Genomic DNA, 12,684 nt, shown 5'->3' on the forward strand with positions numbered 1-12,684 from the left:
ACATTACATAGATACATTACATAGATACATTACATTACATTACATAGATACATTACATAGACACATTTACACATTACATAGATACATAGATACATTACATAGACACATTACATTACATAGATACATACATTACATAGATACATTACATAGACATTACATAGATACATTACATAGATACATTACATAGATACATTACATAGATACATTACATTACATAGATACATTACATAGACACATTACATAGACACATTACATTACATAGATACATTACATAGACACATTACATAGACACATTACATAGATACATTACATAGATACATTACATTACATAGATACATTACACAGATACATTACATAGATACATTACATAGATACATTACATAGATACATTACATTACATAGATACATTACATAGATACATTACATAGATACATTACATAGATACATTACACAGACACATTACATAGATACATTACATAGATACATTACATAGACACATTACATAGACACATTACATAGATACATTACACAGACACATTACATTACACAGACACATTACATACATTACATTACATAGATACATACATTACATAGATACATTACATAGATACATTACATAGATACATTACATAGACACATTACATAGATACATTACATAGATACATTACATAGATACATTACATAGACACATTACATTACATAGATACATTACATAGATACATTACATAGATACATTACATTACATAGATACATTACATAGACACATTACATTACATAGACACATTACATAGATACATTACATTACATAGACACATTACATAGACACATTACATAGACACATTACATAGACACATTACATTACATAGACACATTACATAGACACATTACATTACATAGATACATTACATAGATACATTACATAGATACATTACATAGATACATTACATAGATACATTACATAGACACATTACATTACATAGATACATTACATAGATACATTACATAGACACATTACATAGACACATTACATTACATAGATACATTACATTACATAGATACATTACATTACATAGATACATTACATAGATACATTACATTACATAGATACATTACATTACATAGATACATTACATAGATACATTACATAGATACATTACATAGATACATTACATAGATACATTACATAGATACATTACATAGATACATTACATAGATACATTACATTACATAGATACATTACATAGATACATTACATTACATAGATACATTACATAGATACATTACATAGATACATTACATAACACATTACATAGATACATTACATAGATACATTACATTACATAGACACATTACATAGATACATTACATTACATAGATACATTACATAGATACACACAACAAAAAAACAGGTTCTACTGTTCACACATTAGCCAGCTTTTGACATTCATTTTAAAAGGAAGATTGTGCCACAAAATCATGCTGAAGTGGCTTTGAGCTGCTGTGGTAGTTTGTTCTTACCAGATAGACTCTTATTTAAAACAGTGAATATTACAGTCTCTGGCTCTGGTTTTATGCTGGTGGACATTTCTAACAAATGAAAAATAGTTGGATAGGTACCTGGGGTCTGAGTCCGTCTTAATTCTGTGGACCAGACTAAACTGAATTAATACTACTCTTTATCCACAGATAGCCGGCCTAGCTGTTTAAAATGCTGGACCTCCAGATGAGCATGAGGGGGATGTGTAAGTACAATTCTTACACGCTTGTTTTGGCTGGTCTGTAGCTTATTCTTGAGTTGTTTGGGGCTGCTGGTGTACCATGATATTCCTATTGGTTCTTCTGGATGCTTTTATGTGTGGTATGATTGCTAGTTAGCCTATTGCAGATCTGGACAAACAATCCACCACTATTGTCACTATGAATGGTGGATAGAGAACAGGATACACAGACTGGTAGACTATATTGAACTGTGGTATAGTTAACCAATAAGGGCTGTTCTTAGGTACGACACAACGCTGTGGTATATTGGCCATATACAACAATCCCAGCGGTGACTTATTGCTATTATAAACTGGTTACCAACATAATTAGAGCAGTGCAAACAGATGTTTTGTCATACCCGTGGTATAAGGTCTAATATACCACGGCTGTCAGCCAATCAGCATTCAGGGCTCGAACCACCCAGTTTATAATAAAAGTTAGCATGCGGAAAAGCGTAGTGCATAAGGGAAGAATCAAAACATCTTTATATAGAGGAGGTGCATGTAAACAGATGAGGAAATTTGGCTAGGATGGAAGAAATTAGAGTGCCTTCAGAAAGTATTGACACCCCTTGACTTTTTCCACATTTATTGGGGTGTGAATACATTCTGAATACTTATTCTGCCCAGGAAGCCACAGCATACGAGGCAGACACCACATACCCCACCCCCAGGCAGACACCACATACCCCACCCCCAGGCAGACACCACATACCCCACACCCTGCAGACACCACATACCCCACCCCCAGGCAGACACCACATACCCCACCCCCAGGCAGACACCACATACCCCACACCCTGCAGACACCACATACCCCACCCCCAGGCAGACACCACATACCCACGCCCAGGCAGACACCACATACCCCACCCCCAGGCAGACACCACATACCCCACACCCTGCAGACACCACATACCCCATGCCCAGGCAGCAACAGCGTACCCCACACCCAGACAGACACCACATAATCCACACCCATACAGACACCACATAATCCCACAGTCAGGCAGACACCACATAACCTACGCCCAGGCAGCAACAGCATACCAGGCAGACACCACATACCCTACGCCCAGGCAGCAACAGCATACCCCACACGCAGGCAGACACCACATAATCCCACAGCCAGGCAGACACCACATACCCTACGCCCAGGCAGCAACAGCATACCCCACAGTCAGGCAGACACCACATACCCCACACCCAGGCAGACACCAAATAATCCCACAGTCAGGCAGACACCACATACCCCATGCCCAGGCAGCAACAGCATACCCCACGCCCAGGCAGACACCACATACCCCATGCCCAGGCAAACACCACATACCCCACACCCAGGCAGACACCACATACCCCACACCCTGCAGACACCACATACCCCACGCCCAGGCAGACACCCATACCCCACACCCAGGCAGACACCCAGGCAGACACCACAAACCCCACACCCAGGCAGACACCACATACCCCACACCCAGGCAGACACCACATACCCTACACCCAGGCAGACACCACATACCCTACACCCAGGCAGACACCACATACCCCACACCCAGGCAGACACCACATACCCCACACCCAGGCAGACACCACATACCCCACACCCAGGCAGACACCACATACCCCACGCCCAGGCAGCAACAGCGTACCCCACACCCAGACAGACACCACATAATCCACACCCATACAGACACCACATAATCCCACAGTCAGGCAGACACCACATAACCTACGCCCAGGCAGCAACAGCATACCAGGCAGACACCACATACCCTACGCCCAGGCAGCAGGCATAATCCCACAGCCAGGCAGCACGCCCAGGCAGCAACAGCATACCCCACACCCAGACAGCAGACACCACATAATCCCACAGTCAGGCAGACACCACATAACCTACGCCCAGGCAGCCAGGCAGCAACGCCCAGGCATACCCCACACGCAGGCAGACACCACATAATCCCACAGCCAGGCAGACACCACATACCCTACGCCCAGGCAGCAACAGCATACCCCACAGTCAGGCAGACACCACATACCCTACGCCCAGGCAGCAACAGCATACCCCACACCCAGGCAGACACCACATACCCAGGCAGACACCACATACCGTGAGTATCTTTCAGATAAATGCTGTAACTACATCACTGGGGGCATGACCTCGACCCCGACCACCGTCGTCTCGGTCGTTTTCTATAACCATCTTCCTCATTGCACCAGCAAATGGAGGAAGAGCTAATTGTTTGTGATTAGAAAGCCCATGAGAACAAGCACAATGTCCACAGGGTGAGCACCCTCTACCACTATGGATGGGACAGTTTAGTTGGTGAAATGAAAGAAGGTCTCGTTTTCCAGTTGTTTGTTGAAGGAATTAATCAGAGCATCACGCTTATCATGTGGAAAAACCCAAACCCCAGTCGCTACATTCTTCTCTTATAGTCTGATGTGGAGACATCCCCACCCAACACTGACACTCTTCCGTCACCTCTATCTCGACGATCACCTCACCTGTCACATCAATATATCCTCCCTCCCTCCCACCCCCCCACCCCCCTGATTGCCGTAGCCTAGCAACAGCGTAGCCACAGAGACCTGTGATGTCTTCGAAAATGGAATCGGGAATAAACGGATACAGGTTTGTTCTGACCATAGTATTATGGGCTGTTAGTATTAGAGCTGAAGGATGGGAAAGGGGCAGGCTATCATCTGTAAAATCATCTATCCTGATCTTCTGTGACCTTCCCTGTCTGCAGCCGATGGCAAACCTAATTTTCCCTTTTTTGGGGATCAATGAAGTACAGTGATTGATTGATTTATTGAAATTAATGCATTAAGTTTATTAATTCATATATTTATTCATTCATTACATATCAAGACCTGAAGGAATTGAGTATGGCTCTCTCTCTCTCTCTCTCTCTCTCTCTCTCTCTCTCTCTCTCTCTCTCTCTCTCTCTCTCTCTCTCTCTCTCTCTCTCCCTCTCTCTCTCTCTCTCTCTCTCTCTCTCTCCACTCCTGTATCAGGCAGCAGATAAGAGCATATAAGAGAGTACATGTTCACAGGTTCAGTGTGTCAATAGTCAAACTGTTATATAACAGTCACCCCACTGTTATTATGCAACGGTTCTAATGCTGTGCTCTATAAAGACCCCGGGTCCAAAGTCCCAGTGAATGGACCACTTCTGTAGCTCTATAGATACGGGCAGACATCCAAGCATAATGCCAGTTCTGCTTCTGTTTAGCAACATTTACTATTGTATTAGGATCCTCATTAGCTATAGCCAAAGCTGCGGCTACTCTTCCTGGGGTCCACACAACTCATGACTCAATCACAGTTTTCACCCTAACAACCGTGCCGTTCAGCTCACAAAAGTAGCTACAGATGAAGATTCCTCCCAGCTAAGGCTTCAACTCAACCACAGTTTTCACCCTAGCGACCGTACCATTCAGCTCATAAATGAGCTCCAGGTGGAGATTCCTACCTGCTAGGGCTTCAATTGAATCCTTCACCTCAGGAATCGTGTTGAATTTCCCTCCCGCTAAAGTTTCAATTTAATCCTTCGCTTTAGCTACATATGTGGACTTTTTAGATATCCGTCCCTCCACTCCGTTCACTAAATTGAACAGCATCATGATCAGATTGGGGTTTCTTCAAACTCTATCATCCCCTGCTGGCACTACATGACTGGCTATGATTCTACTGTAGCTCTGTTGGAAACAGAGAAAGACAGAGAGGATGGGGGTCCATCCAAATCATCTTGGTGCCTGGACACTGTCCTTGCACTTCAAGGCCTGCGCTGAGACATTGATTTATCAACACCCCAACTCCCACTCAGGAAACCCCAACCATAAATGATCAGCATTATCATCACACTGCAGGCCCGCAACAAGTAACCATCATTGACTCGTGTTTTAGTCCATGTCCCCGCTGGAGGCTTAGGCTCAATGGTACAGTTCAAGAAAAGCTTGTATCTATGCCAATTCAAGCTACAGTAGCTCTATGTTATTTGCAAATAAGGGGTTACCAACTGGGCATAGTATGCTTGTATTAGAAACTCCGACTGATCTGAAATACCACAGCTGCAGCATTGGATTGGAGACTCCGACTAATCTGAAATCCCACAACTGTGGCATTGGATTAGAGACTCAGATTGATCTGAAATCCCACAGCTGTGGCATTGGATTAGAGACTCAGACTGATCTGAAATCCCACAGCTGTGGCATTGGATTAGAGACTCTGACTGATCTGAAATCCCACAGCTTTGGCATTGGATTAGAGACTCAGACTGATCTGAAATCCCACAGCTGTGGCATTGGATTAGAGACTCTGACTGATCTGAAATCCCACAGCTGTGGCATTGGATTAGAGACTCTGACTGATCTGAAATCCCACAGCTTTGGCATTGGGTTAGAGACTCAGACTGATCTGAAATCAGCTGCGGCATTGGAGTGATTCATGTAAATGGCAGAAGTTTGATCTCAAATGGATGTTATTTTTTAAATTTTACCTTAACTAGGCAAGTCAGTTAAGAACTAATTCTTATTTACAATGACGGCCTACCAAACAGCAAAAGACCTCCTGCGGGGACGGAGGCTGGGATAAAAAAAATAAAAATTAAAAAATTAAAATAACATATCAATATAGGACAAAACACACATCACGACAACAGAGACAACACTACATAAAGAGAGACCTAAGACAACAACATAGCAAGGCAGCAACACATGACAACACAGCATGGTAGCAACACAAAATGACAACAACATGGTAGCAATACAACATGGTAGCAGCCCTAAAACATGGTACAAACATTATTGGGCACAGACAACAGTACAAGGGTAAGAAGGTATAACTCACATATAACTCTTATGTTATTATAACTGTGGTGTGATTATAACACTGTGGTGTGATTATAACTGTGGTGTGATTATAACACTGTGGTGTGATTATAACTGTGGTGTGATTATAACACTGTGGTGTGATTATAACTGGGGTGTGATTATAACACTGTGGTGTGATTATAACTGTGGTGTGATTATAACTGTGGGGTGATTATAACTGTGGTGTGATTATAACTGTGGTGTGATTATAACTCTTATGTTATTATAACTGTGGTGTGATTATAACTGTGGTATGATTATAACTGTGGTGTGATTATAACTGTGGTGTGATTATAACTCTTATGTTATTATAACTGTGGTGTGATTATAACTGTGGTGTGATTATAACTCTTATGTTATTATAACTGTGGTGTGATTATAACTGTGGTGTGATTATAACTGTGGTGTGATTATAACACTGTGGTGTGATTATAACACTATGATGTGATTATAACTGTGGTGTGATTATAACTGTGGTGTGATTATAACTGTGGTGTGATTATAACACTGTGGTGTGATTATAACTGTGGTGTGATTATAACTGTGGTGTGATTATAACACTGTGGTGTGATTATAACTGTGGTGTGATTATAACTGTGTTGTGATTATAACACTGTGGTGTGATTATAACTGTGGTGTGATTATAACTATGGTGTGATTATAACACTGTGGTGTGATTATAACTGTGGTGTGATTATAACTGTGGTGTGATTATAACACTGTGGTGTGATTATAACTGTGGTGTGATTATAACACTGTGGTGTGATTATAACTGGGGTGTGATTATAACACTGTGGTGTGATTATAACTGTGGTGTGATTATAAATGTGGTGTGATTATAACACTGTGGTGTGATTATAACTGTGGTGTGATTATAACACTGTGGTGTGATTATAACACTGTGGTGTGATTATAACACTGTGGTGTGATTATAACACTGTGGTGTGATTATAACTGTGGTTTGATTATAACCGTGGTGTGATTATAACACTGTGGTGTGATTATAACTGTGGTGTGATTATAACTGTGGTGTGATTATAACACTGTGGTGTGATTATAACTGTAGCCTCTCAAACCAATGTGGACGTTCTGGTCATATCTGAAACGTGGCTACAACGTGGGTTGTGTCAGATATCTCTGACTCAGATCAGGCCCTAAATTGCTTTACTTTTCTGCTCAACTCTATTGCAGATAATCATGCACTGTTCAAGAAACTAAGGGTAAAGGATAGAGCTAATCCCTGGTTCACACATTAACTATCAGAGAAGGGAAAGGGGATACCTAGTCAGTTGTACAACTAAATGCATTCACCTGAAATGTGTATTCTGCATTTAACATCTGAATCAGAGATGTACGGGGGGCTGCCATAATCGACATCCACTTCTTCGGCACCCGGGGAACAGAGGGTTAACTGCCTTGCTCAGGGGCTGAACGACAGATTTGTACCTTGTCAGCTCTGGGATTTGATCCAGCAACCTTTCGGTTACTGGCACAACGCTCTAACCACTAGGCTACCTGCCTCCCCAGAAACGTATACAATAAAGTAGACGAGCTCAGGGAGAGGATCTCCTTCCAGCGAGACATCATGGACTGAAACATACTCTGTTTTGTGGATTCAAGGTTCTCTTCGGATATACTGTCCCCGTCTATTCAGCCAGCGGGTTCTCCGTCCATTGTGTGGACAGGGAAGCAAGAACTCTGTGAGATAAAGAAAGATGGAGGTGTATGTTTCATGATGAACTACTCATGGTAGTGTGATTGTGGTAATGTAGAGGAACTCAAGTTCTTTTGTTCTCCCGATCTGGAATACCTCACCATCAAATGCCGACAGGATTACCTCCTGAGATAATTTTATTCGGTCACCGTCACGATCCTCCCCTCCTATAGGCAGAAACTTAAAGAGGAAGTACCCATGGTAAGGACTATTCAACGTTGGTCTGACCAATCGGAATCTACGCTTCAAGATTGTTTTGATCACACAGACTGGGAAATATTCTGGGTTGCCTCAGAATTGTATTGACGTGTACACTGACTTGTTGACTGAGTTCACCAGGAAGTTCATAGAGGATGTTGTTCCCACTGTGACCATTGAAACTTATCTAAACCAAAAACAGTGGATAGATGGCAGCATTCACACCAAACTGAAAGTGTTAACCACCACATTTAACTATGGTACTGTGACTGGGAACATGGACATGTACAAACAGACCAGCTATGCCCTCTGTAAGACAATTAAAGATGCAAACGGACAGTACAGAGACAAAGTGGAGTCGCAATTCAACAGCTCAGACACAAGATTTATGAGACAGGGACTCCAGACGATCACAGATTACAAAAGGAAAGCCAGGCTCATCGCGGACACCAACACCTCGCTCCCGGACAAGCTAAACACCTTCTTCGCCTGCTTCTAGGAAAACAACGAGCCACCGACGCGGGCCAACACCGCTCATAAGTACTGTGAGCTCTCGTTCTCTGTGGCCGACGTGACACAGACATTTAAGCGTGTTAAGCCTCGCAAGGCTGTCGGCCCAGACGTTATCCCAAGCAGCTTCCTTAGAGCATGTGCAGACCAGCTGCCAGTGTTTGCGGACATATTCAATCTCTTCCTATCCCAGTCTGTTGTCCCCACTTGCTTCAAGATGTCCACCATTGTTCCTGTACCCAAGAAAGAGAAAGTAACTGAACTAAATCACTATTTCTGTCATCATGTAGTGCTTTGAGAGGCTATTTAAGGATCATATCACCTCCACCTTACCCGACATCTTAGACCCACTACAATTTGCATACCGCCCCCAACAGACCCACCGATGACACAATCACCATCGCACTGCACACTGCCCTATTCCATCAGGACAAAAGGAATACCTATGTAAGAACGTTGTTCATTGACTACAGATCATCGTTAAACACCATAGTGCCCTCAAAGCTCATCACTAAGCTAAGGACCCTGGGACTAAACACCTCCCTCTGAAACTGGATCCTGGACTCCATGACGGGCCGCCCCTGGGTGGTAAGGGTAGGCAACAACACGTCTGCCACGCTGATCCTCAACACGGGGGCCCCACAAGGGTGCATGCTCATCTCCTGTACTCCCTGTTCAGCCATGACTACACCATGATTAAGTTTGCTGACAACACAACAGTGGTGGGCCTGATCCCTGACAATGATGAGACAGCCTATAGGGAGGTCAGAGAACTGGCAGTGTGGTACCAGGACAACAACCTCTCCCTCAATGTGAGCAAGACAAAGGAGCTGATCGTGGATTACAGGAAAAGGTGGGCCGAACAGGCCTCCATTAATATCAACAGGGCTGTAGTGGAGCAGGTCGAGAGTGTCAAGTTCCTCGGTGTCCACATCACCAACGAACTATCATGGTCCAAACACACCAAGACAGTTGTGAAGAGGGCACAACAAAACCTTTTCACCCTTAGGAGACTGAAAAGATTTGGCATGGGTCCCCAGATCCTCAAAAAGTTCTACAGCTGCACCATCAAGATCATCCTGACCAGTTGCATCACCGCCTGGTATGGGAACTGCTCGTCATCTGACCGTAATGTGCTACAAAGGGTAGTGCGTACAGCCCAGTACATCGCTGGGGCCAAGCTTCCTGCCATCCAGGACCTTTATAATAGGCGGTGTCAAGTCATAGACTATTTTCTCAGCAACCGCATGGCAAGTGGTACCGGTGCACCAAGTCTAGGCCCAAAAAGCTCCTTAACAGTGTCTACCCCCAAGCCATAAGACTGCTGTACAATTATTCAAATGGCCACCGGACAATTAAATTGACCCCCCTCCCCATTTGTTTTGTACACTGCTGCTACTTGCTGTTTATTATCTATGCATCGTCACTTCACCCCCACCTACATGTACAAATTACCTCAATTAACCTGTATAATTGACTCAGTAACGGTACACACTGTATATAGCCTCGTTATTGTTATGTTATTTTGTTACTTTTTATTTTTTTAACTTTCATTTATTTGGTAAATATTTTCTTAACTCTTCTTGAACTGCACTGTTGGTTAAGGGCTTGTAAGTAAGAATTTCACATTAAAGGGATACTACCATTTGACTCCAATGCATCCCACAGTTGTGTCAAGTTGGCTGGATGTCCTTTGGGTGGTGGACTATTCTTGATAAACACAGGAAACGGTTTTTGCTTGAAAAACCCAGCAGCGTTCCATTTCTTGACACAAACCGGTGCTCTTGGGACCCACTACGAGGAGCACAACTTTCACTGGGGACACCCCCCACATTCTGAAATTGCATTTTTGTCCCCCACAGTTTTATAATTGGAATGTGATTCAAAACGAGGCAATGATTTGCTTTAGGACCATGTGGACGCCTCCGTGCGGACAGGTAGGCTGTTTGGAGTGTTGATCACTGGATATAAAAAAATATAAAAAGTTACGTCCCCCCCACTTCTAAAACCAGAGTTGTGCCCCTGCCTACTACCATACCCGTTCAAAGGGCACTTAAATATTTTGTCTTGCCCATTCACCCTCTGAATGGCACACATACACAACCATAGCTGTCACCTAGTCAGTCTATGACATGGAAAGAGCAGGTGTTCCTAATGCTTTTTTACAGTGTTTATGGGGCAAATTAGCAATTAGGATTTGTTATCTGTAATGGTTATAATAAAGCATTGTTGCTATCTGTTGGCTTATAGATAAATAAGCACTTTCTTTCCCCCAGTCAAGTACTCGACAAAAAATAAAGAACGGGAGAATTAGAACAGGCCAAACGCCCATCCCTAATAAATACATCCAAAGTCAGTTGGTTTTTCTACCATAAATTTCGACATTAAAAACGGGGCATTTGAAGACACTGGGTGATAGAACATTGTAGCGAGACAATGCCAACGGATCCCTCCATTGTGTGTCATAAAGCGCCCAATCTCATCTTCTGTTAGATAGAAACAGAGTTGTTCTCACTCCCATCTCTTATTATCCTGAGTCTGGCAGTATCTCAGATTGTGCTATTTTTGGTCCCCCCCCCCCTCCCCATCCCCTCTCTCTCACCCTGACCACAGTGAGAGAGAAGCGCCCGAACACAATAACAACCTACATTCCCTCCCCCACGCAACACCAACCCGACAACACCACTCTTCTCATCTAGACATGCCTGTTGAGGGTGGAGGGTGTTGAAGGTGGCACAAACAGACTTGAGTCAGCCACACACAGTAGGGAAGTGCTACTGACGATATACTACCCCCATAGCGCATTCATTTAGAATTGCGAACACAAATCTAGTATATTTATCGAACGTTTGATGAGGCGCATCTATCCCTTCTTTGCTGTTCACACATTATTCGACCACTAAGCCTTGTTCACACAACAAGCACTTATGCGCAAATCCGTTTTGGAATACTGATTGTCCAAACAGCACGTTTCAAGTGGCCAAAATCAGATGCGTTTATTCAGAAAGCAGTCATCCACTGACATGTCTACGAGAGTTGTCCTAGAAACGACGGGTGTGCGCGAAATATCTGATTCCATGTGCTTTTATAGTTGTTCAGACTGCAGGAAAGAAAACACTGATTTGAATCATAAAAAAATAAAAGTTTGAGTCACTTAACTGTCAATATGAACTAGGCTTAAGAAAAGCATCCCCCACAACAAAAAAACACATTTGAGTTTATTTGCCAGTTTCTCAATCTTTCACCACCACCTACTGCATTAAAAGAGAATAGCATAGCAACGGCGTTGTGTATTGCGTTAATAACATTTAGACTACGTTACCCGCAGGCTATGCGGATGGTTAAAGAACGCCTTGCATGGCTAAACATGGATTTTTCTAGCTGAAGTATATGTTCATTAAAAGTAGTTAAACCTACGCCCCGGTTTGTCATTATATAAGGAACAAACATAACAGGCGTCATATTCCATTATCTGATACAGGGTGTCAGTTTCCACCAGTTACCATTTTAAACGGATGCTCTCAATTTAATTACTTAAACTGAACATGTACAGGTTGTGACCATATAAAAGTAGTGATTTGATAATGATTTGTGTTGTTATTCAAGTGAGCCCTTTAAAACTAA

Source organism: Oncorhynchus tshawytscha, linkage group LG31 (assembly GCF_018296145.1).
Source record: "Oncorhynchus tshawytscha isolate Ot180627B linkage group LG31, Otsh_v2.0, whole genome shotgun sequence".
NCBI classification, from domain to species: Eukaryota; Metazoa; Chordata; class Actinopteri; order Salmoniformes; family Salmonidae; genus Oncorhynchus; species Oncorhynchus tshawytscha.